This window comes from Pinus tabuliformis, chromosome X (assembly GCF_031772625.1).
Source record: "Pinus tabuliformis cultivar Carrire ecotype Pingquan chromosome X, CPIR1, whole genome shotgun sequence".
In the NCBI taxonomy this organism is placed as follows: Eukaryota; Viridiplantae; Streptophyta; class Pinopsida; order Pinales; family Pinaceae; genus Pinus; species Pinus tabuliformis.
In genome coordinates, this window is record NC_142308.1 from 1,005,101,186 (window position 1) to 1,005,122,346 (window position 21,161).

Below are 21,161 nucleotides of genomic sequence, written 5' to 3' on the forward strand. Positions count from 1 at the left end.
TCATGGTAACAAGTGTTGAGGGACATAGTTATTAAATTGTAGTTTCACTGATATTACGCAGGGGATAAGATTTAAAAATATATATAAAATTTCTCGTCAGCCTTCATAGAGATGATGAGAAAAACTGAAATCTCGGATGAGTCAAATAATCAATGGTAACTCGTACATTAATGTAGCAGGCCAAATGCATTACAGTCTTGCTTGACGAAGTGGCATCGATGGACATTTACAGATTGTCAGATAACCCAACGTAAATAGCATAAGTTGAAGAAGCATATTAGGTGTGAGAAGCGAACAACACATTCACCAATATGAACATTGTATTAAGAAGCCTTTGTCACGTATAACCAAAGAGGATAAAATAAACACACAACTACATCTACCATAAACAAGAAAACCCCAATTTATGGTAAGTTATAGATTGAAAGCTTAACAATGGATACACATATTTTAATCTGAAATGCAAATGGAATTTATTGGTTTCAATCACTTCCAACTTTACTGATATATAATTTGGTTCAAATTAACTATAAGGCAGGACCTCAGCCGATTTGAACCACTAAGCGGACGAATGACATTTAGGAATCTTAGTCTAATCGAGACAGGGGTGTGAGAACCCTCTGAAAACATGAGAAGCACGCAGCCCAATGGGTGGCCCAGAAAGCACTAAACTGTGAAAAGTAAATAGATGCTAGGGTTGTGAACAAATTTCTACTACCAACTCGATTTAGAATACCCTCGCTCGAAAAGAAAACAATACTTTCTAGGACAAAATCAACTCACAAATAATGAAACTGAAAAGTGGAGCATAGATTGCTCTTCTCAATATTCTAAAAGACTAAGTAGGTTACATTGTAAACATCAATAATGAATGACTGAAGTAAGCCTTCACACCTATGTAGTAGAACTCAAGTAAGACTAAACTGCCTATGACACATAGGAGACAAGAAATCAATTAAGGTGACACCTAACCAACAACTAATTAATAGTGAGATTAATATCTCAACATCCCCTCCTAATCTCAACTCTTACATGTAGTGACACTTACAATGCCAAGTTGTTTTCTTTGAAATTCAAATACATTCTTGCCTAATGGCTTTGTGAAAATGTTTGCTAGTTGATCTTTCGAACCACAGAAAGAAAGTACTATGTCCCCATCATTGACAAGCTCCCAGATGAAATGAAAACGAGTGTCAATGTGCTTGCTCTTTTTGTGGAATACATGATTTTTTGATAAGGAAATAGTTGAACTGTTATCACAGTAGATTGGAGTTGGCTCCTTCTGAATATTTGAAATATATTTCAATAATCTTCTTAACCACAAAACTTGACAAGCTCCTGAATTTGCTGCTACATATTCTCCCTCTATCAAGGATATTGAAACGATTGACTGTTTCTTGGATTCCCATGAAATCAGATTGGTTCCAAGATGAAAAGCATACCTTGAGGTGCTTTTGCGATCATCTAAACTCCCTGCATAATCATTGTTTGTATAACCTGAAAGTGAACAATTTTCAGAATGTGTATAAAACAAACCATAATCTATTGTCCTTGCAATATACCTTAAGATCCTTTTTGCAACCTTCTAATGAGAAATCTTAAGTGACTGCATAAACCTGGAGACAAAACTTGCTGCAAACATAATATCAGGTCTAGTTGAAGTGAGATATAACAAGCTACCAACTAGACTTTTATACAGTGTGGAATCAATTGGTGGTGCTACATCTTCTTTGCTCAGTTTTGTTCCTTGAGAAATTGGTGTATCTGCAGGTTTACAATTTGTCATTCTAAACTTTTTTATGATATCACTAGCATATTTTTGTTGACCGACAAAAATTCCATTAGCAGATTGGTGAATTTCAATGCCTAAGAAGTATTTCATGACTCCTAGATCTGTCATATCAAACTCGTTTGACATTGCCACTTTGAAATCTTCTAACATCATATTTCTTGTATAAAGAGGATCATCTACATAAAGGAATACAACCAGAATTTTAGCTTCATGAATTTTGGTATACAAAGTTGGCTCATGATTGCTTCTGAAAAAACCACTTTTGATGAGATAAGTGTCAATGTGACTGTACAAATCTCTTGTAGCCTGTTTGAAACCATACAAGGCTTTCTTCAATATGTACACCTTATGCTCCTGTCCTGGAACTTCAAAACCAGGAGGTTTCTCTACATAAACTTCTTCTTGTAATATACCATTTAGGAAAGCAGATTTTACAGCAAGCTGATAGACATTCCATTTGTGTTGAGTGGTTATGGAAAAAATGGTTCTGACAGTGTCTAACCTTGCTACTGGAGCAAAGGTCTCACCATAGTCGACACCAAACTGTTGTGAGAATCCTTTGGCAACCAACGTTGCCTTATGTTTCTCAATCTCTCCTTTTTCATTTAGCTTGGTATTATATACCCATTTTACGCTAATTCTGGTTTTGTCTCTTGGAAGATCAACTAATTCCAAGTCTTATTTTTCTCTATGGCAGCAATTTCTTCGTTCATTGCTTCTAACCAATGCTTTTCTTTAACTGCTTCTTCAAAATGAGTTGGTTGAGATGAAAGAAATGCAAACATATTATGTTGGTCAAATTCATGCTCTTGCTCATATATTTCTCTGATGCTTCTTGTTTTCTGATTGTCTTCTGAAGATGTTGAATCACTGGTGGATTCACTACTTGAAGATGTACCATTTTCATAATGGTATGGCTCTTCTTCAACCTGCAATCTAGGTGGTTGTGGTGGATAAAAAGACTCACTTGAAGCTTCATCAACTTGATCAGACCAAGATTTATTTTCAAAAAAATTTACATCTCTGCTTAAAACAAACTTCTTTGTAACTGGATTATAAAGTCTGTAGGCCTTTGACTACTCACTATAGCCTACGAAAATACATCTTTCACTCCTATCATCAAGCTTCTTTCTTAGCTTCTTAGGAACATGTGAAAAAGCTACTGATCCAAAAATTCTAAAGTGAGATACATTTACCTTTCTACCATCCCATGCTTCTTGAGGTACTGTATCTTGGAGAGTGGTTGTTGGAGATCTGTTGAGAACATACACTACTGTCGAAACTGCTTCTGCCCAATAATTGTTTGACAACTTCTTCCAACGAAGCATACATCTAGCCATGTTCATGATTGATTGATTTTTCCTTTCAATTATTCCATTCTACTGTGGAGTATATCTTGTTGTGTCTTGCATTATGATTCCTTCCTGTTGACAAAATGCTTTGAAGTGATTAGATTTGTACTCTCCTCCTTTGTCGGATCTAAGTACTTTCAAGGATTTCCATTCTCCTTTAATTCTTTGAACCTTGAGAATGTATCTGATTTGTTTTTTAGAAAATACACCCATGTCTTCCTGCTATAATCATCAATGAATGTTAGAAAATAAAGACTACCACCAATAGATTGTGTCTGCATTGGACCACATATATCTGTATGGACAAGCTCTAAAGGCTCTTTTTCTCTAGAGGAAGATGTGGGAAAGTTGTCTCTTTTATGCTTGGACAGAACACAAATTTCACAATTACAGTCTTTCTCATTCATAGTAGGGAGACCAATGACTATTGATTGTTTCTGAAGCTGACTTAGACTTTTGAATGGTATGTGACCATATCTAGAATTCCATAGCTGAGACTCATCTATTCTTGACACATTGTGTACAAAACACTATGAAATATTTCGACTTCTAAGAGTAAAAGGAAACATCCTATTCTTAGTTTTTTCAACCTTAGATATCAATCTTCTATTGGGAGGTTTGTTATAGATATAACATGTGTTCCCTTGAAATATTACATCATAACCATGTTCCATCAGTTGTCCTACACTAATGAGGTTATGCTTCAGATTTGGAACATAATAAACATCACGGATGTATTCCTACTGATTTTGTTTAGTAAGAATAGGAACAATACATTTTCCTTTAGCTTTAATGCAAGAACATTCTCCAATAGTAATTTCTGATGTTATGGAAGCATCAAGATAAGAAAGCAGATTTTTGTTACCTGTCATATGATCACTGCAGCCACTATCGAGCACCCAAAGATACTTGTTGTGAGTGTCTTCAAAAAAATTGCATGAAAGAAACATTGTTTCAGAGGATTGTCCTTCATTGTTGGAGAGATCGACATTGCCTATGTGTTGATCTCACTGTTTATTTTTGCATTCATTTTCATAATGCCCAAATTTCTTGCAGTAATAACACTGGACAGTATATTTGTTCCAAGGTCTGCTTCTTTCAGTTTGATTTTGTAGAGGTCTCCACTGCTTTGGTGCATGATGATGTTTTGATCTACCTCTACCTCGACCTCTGCCTCGCTTGTTTTTGCCTCTATATCCTCTGCCTCTGCCTCTTCCAAAAGAGAGTTGTGCTTTGAAAGCTTGTTCCATGGAATCTTCTATCAAGTTGAGTCTTGTTTCGTGTGCTAGAAGCGATCCAGTCAACTGTTCTACTGAGAAAGTTGTAAGATCTTTGGATTCCAAAATGGTTGTTACAATCATGTCATATTTCTTGGGCAGACTTCAAAGGACTTTCTAAACAATTTTTTCATCTGAAATAGTTTCACCGATGAGCTTGATCTGATTTACTATTCCCACAACTCTAGTCATGAACTGATCCACATTTTTTGTGTGAGTCATCTTTAGGGTTTCAAACTGTGATCTCAATGTCTGTAATTTCACTGTCTTCACTGTATCATTACCTTGATATGCAGCTTTCAAGATTTCCCAAGCTTCATGTGTTGCAGATGTGCATGTTATCTTGTCGAAAATAGAGTCATCTACTGAGTTTTGAATCCAACATTTGGCTTGTGTTCTTTCTTTTTGAGTTCATTCGCTGCATTCCTTTGATTATTAGTCATGGCCACCCATGCTTCTTGAGTCGGCTCTACATATGCAGTATGAAGTGTATCCCAACACTCTTGGGCTTGCAGGAATATCGTCATTCTCAAAAACCAAAACTCATAATTTTTGCCAAACAGAGTTGGGGTCTGTGGCAAAGCACTAGAGGAAACCATTTCTTTGAATGCAAAATATCCACCTTTTCTTTTAAATCTCTTTTAAAAAATCCTTTTCCTTTCCACGTTGTTTTTTTAAAAAAACTTTAAAAAAATCTTACATTTACTTCCAAAGTTAAAAAAATAAAAAATATCAAAATTAAAAAAAAAACATTTAAAAAAATTACTTGTCGACTAGGCCTCTTTCTTTCAAAGTTTTTATTTGAAAAATAAAATGAAAAACCCTTTAAATATAAATTCTAGTCCAAAAAAAATAAGAAACCCTTTCGATATAAGTTCTATTCAAAATAAGTTTCAACTCAGTCATATCTCATAATCTCATAAGTCATATCATAAGATTTGAATTTATTTTTTAAAATCCAAATGAATACGCCAATGGATGAAACGAAAATACCTCGTTGACCTCGCTAAACAAAAACACTTGCATCTGGTTTGACTTTTGCTAACGCGGCAGAAAGAATGGGTAGGCAGCGTGCTAAAGCTTCTCTCGACGGTGAAGGGCAGCGTGCTGAAGCTTTTCTCGAGTGTGAAGGCTAGGCTTATAGCACTAACGCACTGTTGATCAATAGGACGCAGCGTTAAATCGGAACATGCAATTAACGCGTTTGATCCAGCGTTAGTGATGTTACTAACCCACCGGTTTGACTCCTGAACACCGTACACAAAAGAAACAGGTTTTTCTTCGAAACAACCTTACTCTCACTTTCCTACGATCTCTGTAGCGAATCTCTTCACTTTGCTACTCTGTAGCGAATCTCTGTTGTTTTTTTTTGTGAATACTTATGAAATGTTGCTTTCAAGGAGTCTTATGCATCCTACTCTGATCTCTAGCTCTGTCAAAGAGTTTTATGCAGTCTGAGCTCTGATACCATGACAAAAAATGAAACTGGAAAGTGGAGTAGAGATTGCTCTTCTCAATATTCTGAAAAACTTAATAAGTTATATTGTAAACATCAATAATAAATCACTAAAATAAAACTCCACAGCTATGAAATAGAACTCAATAAAGACTAAACTGGTTATAACATGTAGCAGACAAGAAATCAATTAAAATAACACGTAACCAACAACTAACTAACACTGAAATTAATATCTCAACATCAACATCACAAAACTGAGAAGAGGTGTTACCGGAGATCTAAAGAAAATAATCTAATAATGTATTACCGATATGTAATTACCCGTGGCTGGTATGGACGAAATCTTCCCCCCGTGCAAATATAAACATATAATCTTAGTAACCCAATGAAACTAGAAGAATTTTAGCTGCATCGAAATATGCTCAATTTATAACGTGAGTGTGGACATAATTTTCCCTAGAATGGAGCCGAGTAAGAGGACCACAAAAGCCCACCTTCAAAATTTTGGTAAGGTAACTAGTCCTCGAGACGATTTACCTTGTATGGCCTAGTTCTGAAAATGCAACCACAGGGAAAACAAAAAAAGAAAAAACCAACCGTGTCAAAGGTTGGTAAAAAATTGTGCGATCAATGAATTGTCGTGAAAAGGGTGAACAATCCCAAAATCTATTATCAAAACCCTAAGGAAATATTACCTGAGCGTTATGGTGCCTAGAGGAAACCGACGAAGGATTTCAGTGATATGATGTGGACTTCTCTTCCAAATTTCCGCACAATGAAGGGAACTTGTACGGAGACGAAGCGTAGATTAAAAGCGCAACAACTCGGCCAAATAGGGAACGAGATAAGTGCGAAAGTAATAAGATAAATTGAATTTGTCACACAGAAGTCGATTACCTGGAGTAAACAAGGAAACTCCATGAGAAGAAGTAATCCTTGCACCATCGAATAGAGAACTAAAGTACCAGAATGGTGAGAACAAAATGCCAACAGCTAGTGGGAAGGGAATACACACGCCGACAGAACCAAAAGAGTAAGGGGTCAAGCTAATAGGAAATTACATCAAGAAGAGAGGTAAACTATCACTTCAGCAATGCTTAAGGCTTAGCAAGGCACCACGTCGTTGTTTTCAACACCGGCCGATACCCTCAGTGCAATGATGGCGCAAATGAGAAGACAACCCCAAATGGGAAAATTTCCCATATGAAAATAAGGTGTTAGGGTTGAGGTATGGCAACAAATATACAACCTGCCATAACTCGCTTGCCAAAATCGAATTTCCTATATGAAAATAAAGTGTTAGGGTTGAAGTATGGCAACAGATATTGCAAAAATCGAACATTGAATATATACAACTAGGCTCATTTAATACCCACTTGCAGACTACTGTAAAAAACCATTTAACAGTATCAATGATCAAATCCATAGTACCATAAAGTAAATCGTTACATCCCACTCATATTCCCACATAATAATCCATAGTACCATAAAGTAAATCGTTACATCCCACTCATATTCCCACATAATAATACATGTAGTTGAAATTTATGAAATATTATGATATACTTTGGACTGAATAAGGTAGTACTTATAATAGTTTAATGCTATAAATGGATTGTTAATTGTAATGGTAATTGAACCCTTAAATAAAAAGTATCGGGTATATACATAACCATTCAAGGAATCAAACTATTGGAGAGCCAATACAAAATTAGAGTAGTTCATTATAAAATGTTTATATTCATAATAAAGGCATATAACAAATGCCCAATACCAAATATTTTTACAGTGATGGTTTTGAAAGATAAGGAAAAACATCTGTATTAAGAAAATGGACAAAGAGGTATTATATACAAGTGGTTTATGTAACTATATGTATGAATAGATCAAATTCAAAGGACAAAGAAATATATATCTCTTACATTGGCCAGACAATAGCTTCAAAAAAAAATATTCTAGCTAATAACAGAGAATAATGAAAGGGGTGACAACGGAGGAGCTAGGAGTTAAAGTGTTGCGGTTGGTGAAGAAGAGGGATGTTGTTCCCAAAGTTCGTGGATTTGTTTTGAATGATAATTTTTTTAAATTAATTAAATTATAATTTTATTATTATTTTTATAAAATAAATTAATATGTAATTTAAATATATAACCGTCACATAGTTTTATAGTTTTATTTAGTTCGTATAGAGTTAATGTTATGTGAAATATGTTTTTGTGTTTGTAAAATAACTTAAAATTTAAATATTCAAATATTTGTTGTATGTCAATGTAGATCTCCGTAATATATTTCCACAAAACTTTTTTTTTACATTCTACTTTTATATTATCACTTATAATTAAAACAATTAAAAAATATTATCCTCAATTTTTATCCACCAATGCATTTATGAAGTAATACAAAACGCATCTAATTTCATTTTTTTTTTTACAGACGGAGAATAAAATGTAAATAAACCATCCCTATCCCGAACTTTAACAAATAAAAAACAATAATTCGATCAGCCTTGGCAATGATTTGTATTTCTCTATTACCATAATTCTAAATTATCCATATTTAGTGGCATTTCCTACTTTTTCTTATTCTATATGTGTAAATGATTTGTATTTCTCTATTACCATAATTCTAAATTATTCATATTTTATGGCATTTTTTTCAGAAATAAAAGCTGAATTGTATTATATTGAGTCTGTAATAGAGCAATCATACAAAATATAAGGACATAGGACATATAACCCATAAGATGAGTCTACAAAGCAGATAGCCAGGACACAAGACATCTCTAGCACCAGCCGGGATCAAAAACGGAGAGAGATATAACATAACAGATCTAACAAGATAGATCATAAAAGAGATGGGACAAAAAAAGGCTCAGAAGAAACCAAAATAGAGAAATCAAAATCCGGGATACAAAAGTCCTCAATGATATAGGACTCCCTGCCATCAGAAATCTTTAAGGACCATGCACCAGATTCCATAAGAAGCACCTCCTTAGATAGGAAATCCGCCCTCTGATTCCAAACTCTGAAGATGTGCTGAATTGTAGACCCCTCGCTCCAAAAAAACATAATTAGATCCATCCAAACAGTGAGGTGAGGGCAGCTCACAAAACCTTTACCATTGACGTGATCAACCATTGTTTTGGAGTCCCCATATATAGAAATGGCCTGAATGTCAAGAAAGCAAGAGAAAGCAAGGAGACCCGCAAGGGACTTTGCCTTTGCCAGGCTATTTGTTCCCTCACCTGAATTCCAAGAGAGATTATATTGAAGATTCTCATCCAAATGAATGAACACCCCAGCTCCGCAAGTGTTTTGTTGGGATGCGCCATCGAAGAAGGCCCTCGAGGACCTGAGCGAAGGAATCACCTGCACATTTCTATTGACAACATTCGATTTTGAAGAGATTTTGGGTATAGAATGATAAATGAGAATTATGCTTTGACAAATATCCTTCAGAGGCTCCTTTGCATTGTTCAAAAGTTTATTATTCCTCCATCTCCAGGCACACCATAGGACAATTAAAATGATCCGTCTCCATGATTCTCTTTGTCGGCTCCACCATACAAAAGTGTCTTGAGAAGAAGCATGAGAAACTAGAGGGAAGCCATAAAGACTTGCTAAGCCCTTCCATATTTTCAAGAGAGAGTTGCATTGGAAGAACATGTGAAAATTTGTTTCCTCGTCTGTTTCGCACATAAGGCACCTACTCGGCCCATGCCACTGCCTCTTCATCAAATTCTCCCAGGATAATTTTTTATTATAAAACACCAGCCATGAAAAATATATCAATTTGGGAGAGCATCCCGATTTCCAAAATGCTATTGGAAAAATGAGGAAGTGCAAAGGCTTCAGACTAATCATATCAGCGTAAATATCCTTTACACACAACTGAGAATTTGTAGATGGCAGATTCCATACCAGATAATCCTGTGGGCTAGATCGGAGGAAACCACAGTTTCTCATAATATTCGAGACAGGGGACCAAAGGCATTTCAAAGACTGTGATAAACCAAGATCATTAGCCTTTTTCCAGATAGGAAGAGGGCCATGCCATCCCGAGATCAATTTATCCCATGTGAAAATACTTTTGCAATGAAGGAAAAATAAGATCCTTTCAGGAATAGAAATGCGTTCAGGTCGAGTCGAAATGGGGTCTTCTCCCATAAGAATTCTACTGCCAGATTGAAGACACCATTTCAGATTCTTTAAGAAATATTGTTCCAACTTGCAAAAATTGAGCCATAGGGCAGAGCCGTATTTTGCTACAATCCTCCCCAAACGAAACCAATATTCTAGGCCTTTACCTCGCATCTATTTCATTTTCATGTTTTTCCTACTTTTTCTTATTGTAAATGTGTAACTTATGAAATATTATTTCACTCTAAATTCAATAAATATATAATTAAATATAAATTTTAAACATTATAACAAAAAACACACTCTTATTGAACGATCATTATATAATTTGATACAAAAGTGAGATATTATTTAGATGATTTTACAAGTTGCATCTTCCCCAAAAAAATTTAGAGGATAGAGTAAATTTTATTTACATGTGAAGATGGAAGAGTTTGATATAGATAAAGTTTGTGTTTACTTACCTATCTAATTATATATTAGTAAAGGTATAGTTTTTAATAAGTTTAAATAAATATTTTATCATAGCGATTCATTTAGATCTATTATGTGAATTATAATGAAATATAAAAAAATAACTAAATCATATACATAGGTTTTCGTTTACCAAAAATATGGAAAGTGAGTAATAAAAGCATCCACCCTATGATCCAAATCTTTTTGTCGAAACACCTCGTTTTATTTTGAAATACCCCTCAATAGAGTGCGGTGGACTTCATTTATTTTCAAAACGTACGGAAAGTGAATAACAACATCCACTATATAATTCAAACCCTTATGTTGAAACATTCTTCTTTATTTGAAATACCCCTTAACGGAGAGTTCGACACTAAGGGTGAAAGGAACTTTAAGCTCGTACATGGGAATTTTTGTGAGGAATTATAAATTCGAATTATTTGCATTAAACGTTCTTTTTTAATGTGATTATGTGATATGGAAAAAGAAAGGATAATTGTTGAAGTTGGTTATATATATATTTGTTTTGTGTAATTGATTTATTGAGCTGAGAAGTTTATTGGGACAAGAGGCTCATTCTATAGTTATGTGTGAAGGAAATGTGTAAATATGTTAGGCCTTTCTAAAATGAAGATAAAATATTTTTTAAATAGAAAAGTAATGTTGGCTATAATAATAAACAAAAAAATATGTTATACATATTTAATTAGTTGTACTATGACCTAATATAATTTCATGTAAAGTAATTAGAAAAAAAAATATGTGACTAAGATTTTTAACACATGATATCAACTTCACATATATCTATATATATAATAAATGTAAAAAGAAAATGTTTTAATGTTATATAGAATTAAATGTCTAACTTAGGCTATGAATAAAATATTTTAATATAAATTAATATTGGTGTGTACTTAAAAATCTATCGATAACAAAAATGTACATGTTATGTAATATCTATAAAATTGAGAAATAAAATTTAAACATAAAAAAACAACACATTATTTTTTCACTCTAAAATAAGTTTCCACGTGAAGAGGTTGGATCCCTCTCTGATCATGTTAGATCCGCGGTTAATATGGATATATGATGGTAGATTAAAAAATAAATGTAGTAAATTATTTTGCAAATTAATTTAATATAAATATGTAAGTGAAGATGTTAATTATAATAATTAAACAAAACTTGTAAATAATCTAGAAATAATTACATTAAGTTCAAATTAGAAATAATAAATATAAACTAGAAATTTAAGTTATAATTATTTTTTATGGTAAACGGATTCTTTCATTAATAAACAATTTACATATATTTTGAATTGATAAAAGATGACTAAAATCTAGGAAATAATTGAGACTAACATCCTACCTACCAATAATAAACATTCAGAAAATCAATAAACTAATCATTACAACATAGAAAACTCCTTGAGGATTCAAGATTTCAATGTGGCAAATGCCTCAAATATTTGCACGAAATTTGAATGCAAGTTAACTAATTGTCCACTGACTTCTTGGATAGGTGCCTTATTACTCTTGCATTTTTTTTTTTTTTTTTTAAATTTATTGTTTTTTTGTTTCCCTAGATTCTTTATATTTCCTAGAGATCACCTTGAAATCCATCATTTGAACCCCAAGACGAGACTATGAGGAATTTGAGTCAAATTGATTTCTTCGACAATAGGCCTTATACATAATCCTAGCCTCATCATTAGGTATATCCTTCACATATTTTCCATGCCATTCTACCGCAAGGCAAATCAGTCATTGGACATCGAGATCCACATCTTCTAGTAGGGCTTTGATGCAGGTGCATAGATGGAGAAAATTTTTGATGAACACTGGACAAAAAGATTTCCAATGTGATGGTATGGTCACATGAGATGTTGATACAAATTTTAAAAGGAATTATAGATATTTACATTATGCAGTGAGTTTCATTTTTAGAATAAATTGGAGGAATTATTTCCTAATGTAAATACATTTTTTAGTTTCCCTTATTTTGTGGAGGAGAAATGATTCACTGTGTGACTCTTCATTGTCCCATGTAGCTTTCCTTTTAAAGAGAAAGAGTGCTTGGAAAAGAGTCCATAAGTGCAGAGTAGGGAGAGAAGAGAGGAGGAGCTCCAAAACAAAGAGAAGAGATAAAGGTTCAAGGAGGCCTGGGCTCCATTGTATTTCTAGCCAGTTTAATGTGTATTTGAATTTAGTTAATTAGTAACATATTTATATGCCTCTGTGTTTGTTTCTTTGTATGCATATTAATAATCAAGTTTGATTTATTGATGTATGCACCCTTTGTCTCTATTTGTATTAAGAATTTGAATGTGTTGATAAGTGTGATGGTTATATGCTTTAGGAGCAAGGTGATTTTCTAGTTCAAGTGCAATTTGGAGACAATCATATTAACCCATGTGAGTATGACGTTGTAACTTCATGGTGTTTTCGTACGTGTTTATGATGTGTTTAAAATATATATTGTTGGTATATTGATGTGTGCTATTACTGTTGTCATGTAATGCTTTTATATAGTTTTGAGACCCTGTAATCTATTAAATCGATTGATATCAAGAGCTTATGCCTTATGGCTCTAACTATTGTGTGTGTTAGTCATGCATTGGTATTTTGTTGTAATTGTTTCCAAACCCATGGAAGAATGTGCTCCGTGTCGTATAGTAGAGTCTCAATAGTATTTACATCGAATAGAGTGTTTTTGTAGAAAATAGAGCACCTTGTTCATTGAATGTTGTCAAAACCCTTTTGGACTGATTCTTTGCTGGAAAATTTGTAATAATTTTTGGTGAAGGAAGGTAAGTGGAGACATTTCTTGTGTTAAGGAGCGAGTTAAGGACATGGAAAATTAATTACAAACCAAGTTGAGTCGTTTTAGCATCCCTGAATTTGAAATATATTTTTTTGGGGAGCTATGAAATCATTTCATAGTGCTTACAGAATTTTGTAACAACACTAAAGAATCATTTTTCAGTGCCTTCAACATAACGTTTTTAGGGCTGTATGTTGGGTTTTTAAATGCCCATGGACCTGCATGTTGCATCGTTGGATTAGTTGAGTCCTAGTTAAGTCGGATGACATGAGGAAATGAATTGGAAGGTGAGATAAGACTCTCTCATGGAACTTGTGAAGCGAAATCTGATTCTTATTTTGATTGCATATTTTAAATAATTTGTTGAAATTCTAGAATTAGGTGAGTAAATATATATGTGTTGAGTAACTCCTAGGTCATTAGTAGTTGGGGACCCGATCTTTCATTGGGATTTTGCTTCATCTTCTTCTAAGGGAGACCTGATCATAACCTATGGTAATTGATTTTGTTGGGGTTTTTCACAATACGTTTTCACACCGTCTATAGGCTTATGGGATTTACCTTCTCATGATTGAATGTTGACTTTTTCTGGAGCATCATACAAAGACGAGAGAGACTAACCTATTTTCTAGTCTAAATACCTGGTTAGGATTTGAGGTACCTCGAGAACACAAATATTTTCTTCTTTGGTGGACTTTTTCCCATATCAACTCACTTTTTTTGTGAAGGATTTTCTTCAAACCATTCCTGGGTATTCATTCGAAAAGGGATCCCCATAATCATGACATTGTCTACATTTAAAGGGGACTTGTTAATAATCTAGAGACTAGTTCCAAACACTATCATGATAATGAATGTTGATGAAGGTTAGAAGAGGCTAGGAGATATTCATGTAAAAATATATACATTCATATGAAGTGTTCCTCCCTCTCTTCGAAAACTTCGTTAGTTTGAAAAAGTTGTTGATGACATTGTTGATAGCTTCAGGGCTTTCCTCCCCTTAATATTCCTTCGCAAGAGAAGAGAGATGGATCCACATAGGATATGCAAGCAAATCATCCTTCTCTAGATTATATTTCTCCATCTAGAATCACATGAAGAGCCCTCCATTTCTAAAAAAATACGGTCCCCCTTCCAAAACCCGAAATTATCTTCCAGGATGGAGAAAATTACTGTAAAATAAGACTTGGCCCCTAAATCCAATTCTATTTGACCTTATGGATTCCATTTATTTTGGATCTAGCTAATAAAATCCTTCTTAGAGGACCATAGTCTAATAAATTTGTGGATCAAAGTGTGATCCTGCTTGTATTGGATATATTATCTGAGCAAACTATATTTAGCCTTGCATTTTCGATATTTCGTTGTTTTTTGTAGGGAATTCCCTAGATTTATAGCTTGCAATGGTGAACCCAATGGAGGGTTTGTTGCAAAACCAAAAACCTTGCTTCATATGGTTGCTTTATTAAAGCGTTGTTGAATATGAGGATATTGAGAGGTAATGCCAGTAGATCCATACTCATTGGGAACTCCCAAAATAATTTGACTGAAGGAGGGGGGGCATCCCCCTCTCACAAAGCCACGCATCGATTGTTATGCAAAAGAAACCCTAGAATTTGCATAGCAAAGCCAAAAGCATAGAAATAATATTCATTCAAGTTATAACTTGAAATAAATCAGTTAACAATAATAAAGGAAACACTTAAAGGTCATGTATATTTCCTACTAATATTGGCTTCCCCATGGTTGATAAAACTAGAAATCATTGTTGTCTGAATTGAAAGGGCTCACTCATAAAGAATGCTACATTAAGAAAATGAGCGTTTGTAGGAAAGCCACTTAAACTAGTGAACATATTGATACTTAAATATGAAATCAAGATATGGGATTCTACAAATTCATAAAATAGACTTGCAACAAGTTAAACCATAAAAATTAGAGATATAATATTAAACACATAGATATATATAACACCTCGTAAAACAGAGCTAGATGAATTTATTGATATACTTGATTTAAATGCAAAAAGATTATCGATAAAATGCATACTGTATAAAAATATGTTAAAATTGGAATGATAAATCATACCATCAAACATAATTTGCATGTGAGCAAGGGATTTTTAAAGAAAAGTTAAATATGTCATTAGATAACAAGTATTGTTTCATGTGAATAAGGATTTTCTAAACCAAATCTGATTAAAAAAATTCAAAAAGAAGATTAACAAGTAACACAATTGATGCATTAAATTGTTTGTATGGCTAATAGTTCCTCACATATAAGAGGGGAAGTACCAATGAGTTTATGATTTTTAGCACAGTGCCAAAGAATGAACACTTTCTTATATTGCAAGATTTATCAAATTCCATAATTTTTTTAGGATTTTATAAATATATCACATTTACCAATTTTTGTTATATTGTGTTAGAAATTTCAATTTCAACTATGTTTATGCTTTTGTTGTGTAAAACTAATATTTATTTTATACTTGTGAATGCGGAATGCACATGTTATTAGTTAGATGGATGCAACAAGAAAATTTCACTTCTTCCAACCTAAGAAATAAAGATGATTAATTGTTTTATTTGAAATGATTTTCATATGCATGAATGATTTTATATAGATTAATCATATTTTTTTTGTTTGATACATGTTTACAAAATATTTAATTTCTATATCAAAGTCTAAGTTCTTGACATATATAATTCTCATTTAATATGGAATATTTTTTACAAGATCATGACATCTCCATTGTAATTTTAAATACTTATTTCAAATTCCAAAACATTTCATCAAGGTATCAATCGTACTTGTCTTTACACACTAATGTGATAGTGCATAGTGTACATTTGCAATTCCTTTTTATTTATTGATCTTCTATAGGAATTTTGATCTCTATCTTCCATGAAGACTTTCATTAAGACTTTAAAAGTGTTAACATTAAGACTTCAAATAGAAAAACATAAATTTGGTGCTCATGAATAATATCATGTTTTTATATACTACTTAGGGGAATGTTGACTAATTATATTTTTTGATTTGCTGGGTTTAGGAAATAATATATTTTTTACATGTGATGACCAAATTTAGAAATTTGAGAGTTATCACTTGTTACCATGTATGAGTCTATGCATAGGTTGAAGTTTATGACATCAATTATGATTAGAAAAACCATATTAGTAAATGTGGTTGATATAAGCTAATTGTTGTCATTTTCAGATGTCAATTGGCATATAAAAGGTAAAAAAATATCGTTGATTGATGCATATAAACCACACTCACTAACACAATTGTGTTAATTGATGACCAACATATATGTAAAGGATTAGCAGACCATGGTTGACTACCACCAAATATATTCAAATTATGGTTAAGGATGGTTTATTATGCTCAGTAGAGTGTTTACTATGGATGGCCATGGTAATCAACAATATAGTATCGTTAACTATGATAGATTATGATTGACTATGGTCGACCATGATTGTTCATGATTGATCTTGATTGATCGTGGTAGACCATAGTTGACTATGGTTGGATATGTTAACAATGGTTGACGATGTTGACCATATTTTAACATGGTTTGACCAATTTTACCATGTTTGACAATAGTTCTCTATCATAGATTATGCTCATCCATGTTGACAATGGATGGCCATGGTTGAACATTTTCGAAGATCATGACCTTGGTTGAGCATGTGTTGACCATTCTAACAATGGTTGACAATGGTTTATCATGTTGAGCAATTGTTTCTGATTGTTTTCCAATTTTGACAAAAGTCAACCATTGACAACCATGCTTGACCATGGTTGATCATCGTTTACTATGACTAATCATAGCTAACTAAAGTTGATGGTTTACTAGGGCTAACCATGGTTGGTCAACCATGGAAAATCGGGTCAACTATGGTTTATAAGGGTTGAACATGCTAACCACTAGTATCTACAAGATACCGTAGTTGACCATGGTCAACCATAGTTAACCATATTAAGCCATCATGAATATAACTAACTATGGTTGACCAGATTGACTATGGCTGAAAATGGTTGAGTATAGTTTACCATGGTTAACTATGGTCACTATGGTTAATCATAGATTATCATGGTTTCTCATTGCTGACTAAGGTTGATAATGGTTGACTATAATTGACTATATGTTGATTATGTTTTATGAAAAATGACCATGCTTGGTCATGGTCAAATAAGTTTAACTATAGTTGACTATGATTGGCCAAGGTTCACTGTGATTGATTGAGATTGAAATGGATGAGTATTGCTAATATGGTAGTCCTTAGTCAACAATAATTAACCATGCTTCAAATTCTGTTTATCACATTATAATTTTGATTTTTTGTTTGTCACATTAGAATGTTGAATATTGTTTTTGACATTGCGATGAAATTTTTTTATTGATCACATGAGACATTAATATTTATTCATCACATTGTGATGTTAATTTTGTTTTTCAGATTACAACATTGATAAATGTTTCATACAATATGAAATTGATATCTATTTCTCATATTCTATGTGAAAGTTTAAATTTGGTTGTGTACGATCAACTATGGTTGACTATTGGTGAACATTATTGACCATGGTTGTCAATGTTTAAGTCCGGGTGAATATGGATGACCATGTACTACCATGGTTGACCATAGTTGAGCTTGTTTAACCATATTTGAAGGTGATTGCATTGTTTAGAAAAGTTGTAAAAATTATACTAAATACTAAATATTGAAAAAAAAAATATTAATATTAATAATAAACCATATTAATATCAATATTAATATTACTAATATTAATATAGTTCATCTTAGTAGTAATATTCATATTATTAATACTATAGTTAAATTTCATAATAAAAATAATACTTAGTTTATTATTATTATTAAACAATTTTAAACCTTAACTATGAATGACTAAGATCGATAATGGTTTATTATAGTTGAATATTATCTACTAAAGTTTACTAAGGATACCAATTTTGTTTATCACATTATAAAGCGAAATTTAAATATTAATAAACTTTAGACCTTATTAAATATAAAATTTATTATTAAACCTTATTAAATATGATATCTTATTATTAAAAACTTTCTAAAACTTAATAATTCCTTCACCAACTTATGTCTGTGGTTGAAAAACAGTAACTATGGTTGTCCATGTTTTACTATATTTTGAATGTGATTGACCATGTTTTCACTACAGTATGCCGTGTTTTCACTATGTTCAATCATGGTTGACTATGATTGACTATAGTTGACCATGGTTAACTGTAGGTTAATATAGTTGAATGATGTTGATTGAGGATCACTATAAGTGAATAAGGATGATTATGTTTGACTATGGTAAACATATATATGACTAAGTTTGGCCATGGTTCACTATTTAAATTTGACTATAAGGTTGACTAAAAGGTTGAGTATGTTTGACTATGTTTGACTATGTTTGATTATGTCATCACATTGTAACATTGTCATCTATTTCTCAGAGTGCGACATCATTGGTTTATTCAAGACATTGTGATGTGGATTTCAATTTGTGATAATGTGATATTGATCTTTTGTTTGTCACATTAATGTATATTTTTGTTTGTCATATTGTGACACAGAGTTTTGTTCGTTCGGGTGCCTCGAGAATTTTTAACACATGTGATGACAATTTTGTTCAACATATTGTAATGCCAGTTAAATATTAAACATATCACAAACCTTGTTAAATAAAAATATCGAACCTTATTCAAATCCTTACTATTAATATTATTAATAAACCTTATTCAAAAATCATAATAATAATAATAATAATAATAATAATAATAATAATAATAATAATAATAATAATAATAATAATAATAATAATAATAATTAGAATTAAATATTAAATAAATGTTAAACCGTATTAAATATGGAGCCTTATTAAATACAATTTCTTATTAATAAAACCTTGTTGAAATTTAATAATATCTTATCTATAGATTTCCATTGTTGATTATGAGTGACTATGGTTTTCCATGGTTTACCTATGATTGGGCATGGGTTGACTATGGTATATCATGGTTTGACTATGGTTAACCATTGTGTGGTTATGATTTGACTATGGCTAACCATGATTTTCAGATGTCAATTGGCGTATAAAAGGTAAAAGAATATTGTTGATTGATGCATATAAACCACATTTCCTAATGACATTGTGTTAATTGTTGACTAACATATATGGAAAGGATTAGGAGACCATGGTTGACTACCACTAAATATATTCGAATTATGGTTAAGGAGGGTATATTATGGTCAATAGAGTGTTGACTATGGATGGCCATGGTAATCAACAATATAGTATCATTGACTATGATAGATTATGATTGACTACAGTCAACCATGATTGTTCATGATTGTTTATGATTGATCATGGTTGCCCATAGTTGACTATGGTTGGATATGCTAACAATGGTTGACGATGTTGACCATATGTTAACATGGTTTGACCAATTTGACCATGGTTGACAATAGTGTTCGATCATAGATTATGATCATCCATGTTGACAATGGATGGCCATGGTTGAACATTTTCGATGTTCATGACCTTCGTTGAGCATGTGTTGACCATTCTAACAATGGTTGACAATGGTTTTTCATGTTGAGCAATTGTTTCTGATTGTTTTACAATGTTGACTACAGTCAACCATTGACAACCATGCTTGATCATGGTTGATCATCATTTACTTCGACTAATCATAGCTAACTAAAGCTGATGGTTTACTAGGGCTAACCATGGTTGGTCAACCATGGAAAATTGAGTCAACTAGTTGATGATGGTTGAACATGCTAACCATTGTTATCTAGAAGATACCATAGTTGACTATGGTCAACAATAGTTAACCATATTAAACCATGGTGAATATAACTAACTATGGTTGACCACATTGACTATGGCTGAAAATGGTTGACTATAGTTTACCATGGTTAACTATGGTCACTATGGTTAATCATAGATTATCATGGTTTCTCATTATCGACTAAGGTTGATAATGGTTGACTATAAATTACTATATGTTGATTATGTTTTATGAAAAATTACCATGCTTGGTCATGGTCAACTAAGTTTAACTATGGTTGACTATGATTGGCCAAGGTTCACTGTGATTGACGGAGATTGAAATGGATGAGTATTGCTAAATATGGTAGTCCTTAGTCAACAATAATTAATCATGCTTCGAATTCTATTTATCACATTATAATTTTGATTTTTTGTTTGCAACATTACAATGTTGAATATTGTTTTTCACATTGCAATGAAATTTTTTTATTGGTCACATGAGACATTAACATTTATTCATTACATTGTGATGTTAATTTTTTATTTCGGATTACAACATTGATAAATGTTTCATACATTATGAAATTGATATCTATTTCTCATATTCTATGTGAAATTTTAAATCTGGTTACACACGATCAACTATGGTTGACTATTGGTGAACATTATTGACAATCGTTGTCATTGTTTAAGTGCGGGTGAATATGGATGACCATGTACTGCCATGGTTGACCATAGTTGAGCTTGATTAACCATATTTGAAGATGATTGCATTGTTTAGAAAAGTTGTAAAAATTATACTAAATATTAAATATTGAGAGAAAAAATAGTAATACTAATAATAAACCATATTGATATCAATATTAATATTACTAATATTGATATAGCTCATCTTAGTAGTCATATTCACATTATTAATACTATAGTTAAATTTCATAATACAAATAATAATTAGTTTTTTATTATTATTAAACAATTTTAAACCTTGACTATGAATGACTAAGATCGATAATGGTTTATTATAGTTGAAAATTATCTACTAAGGTTGACTAA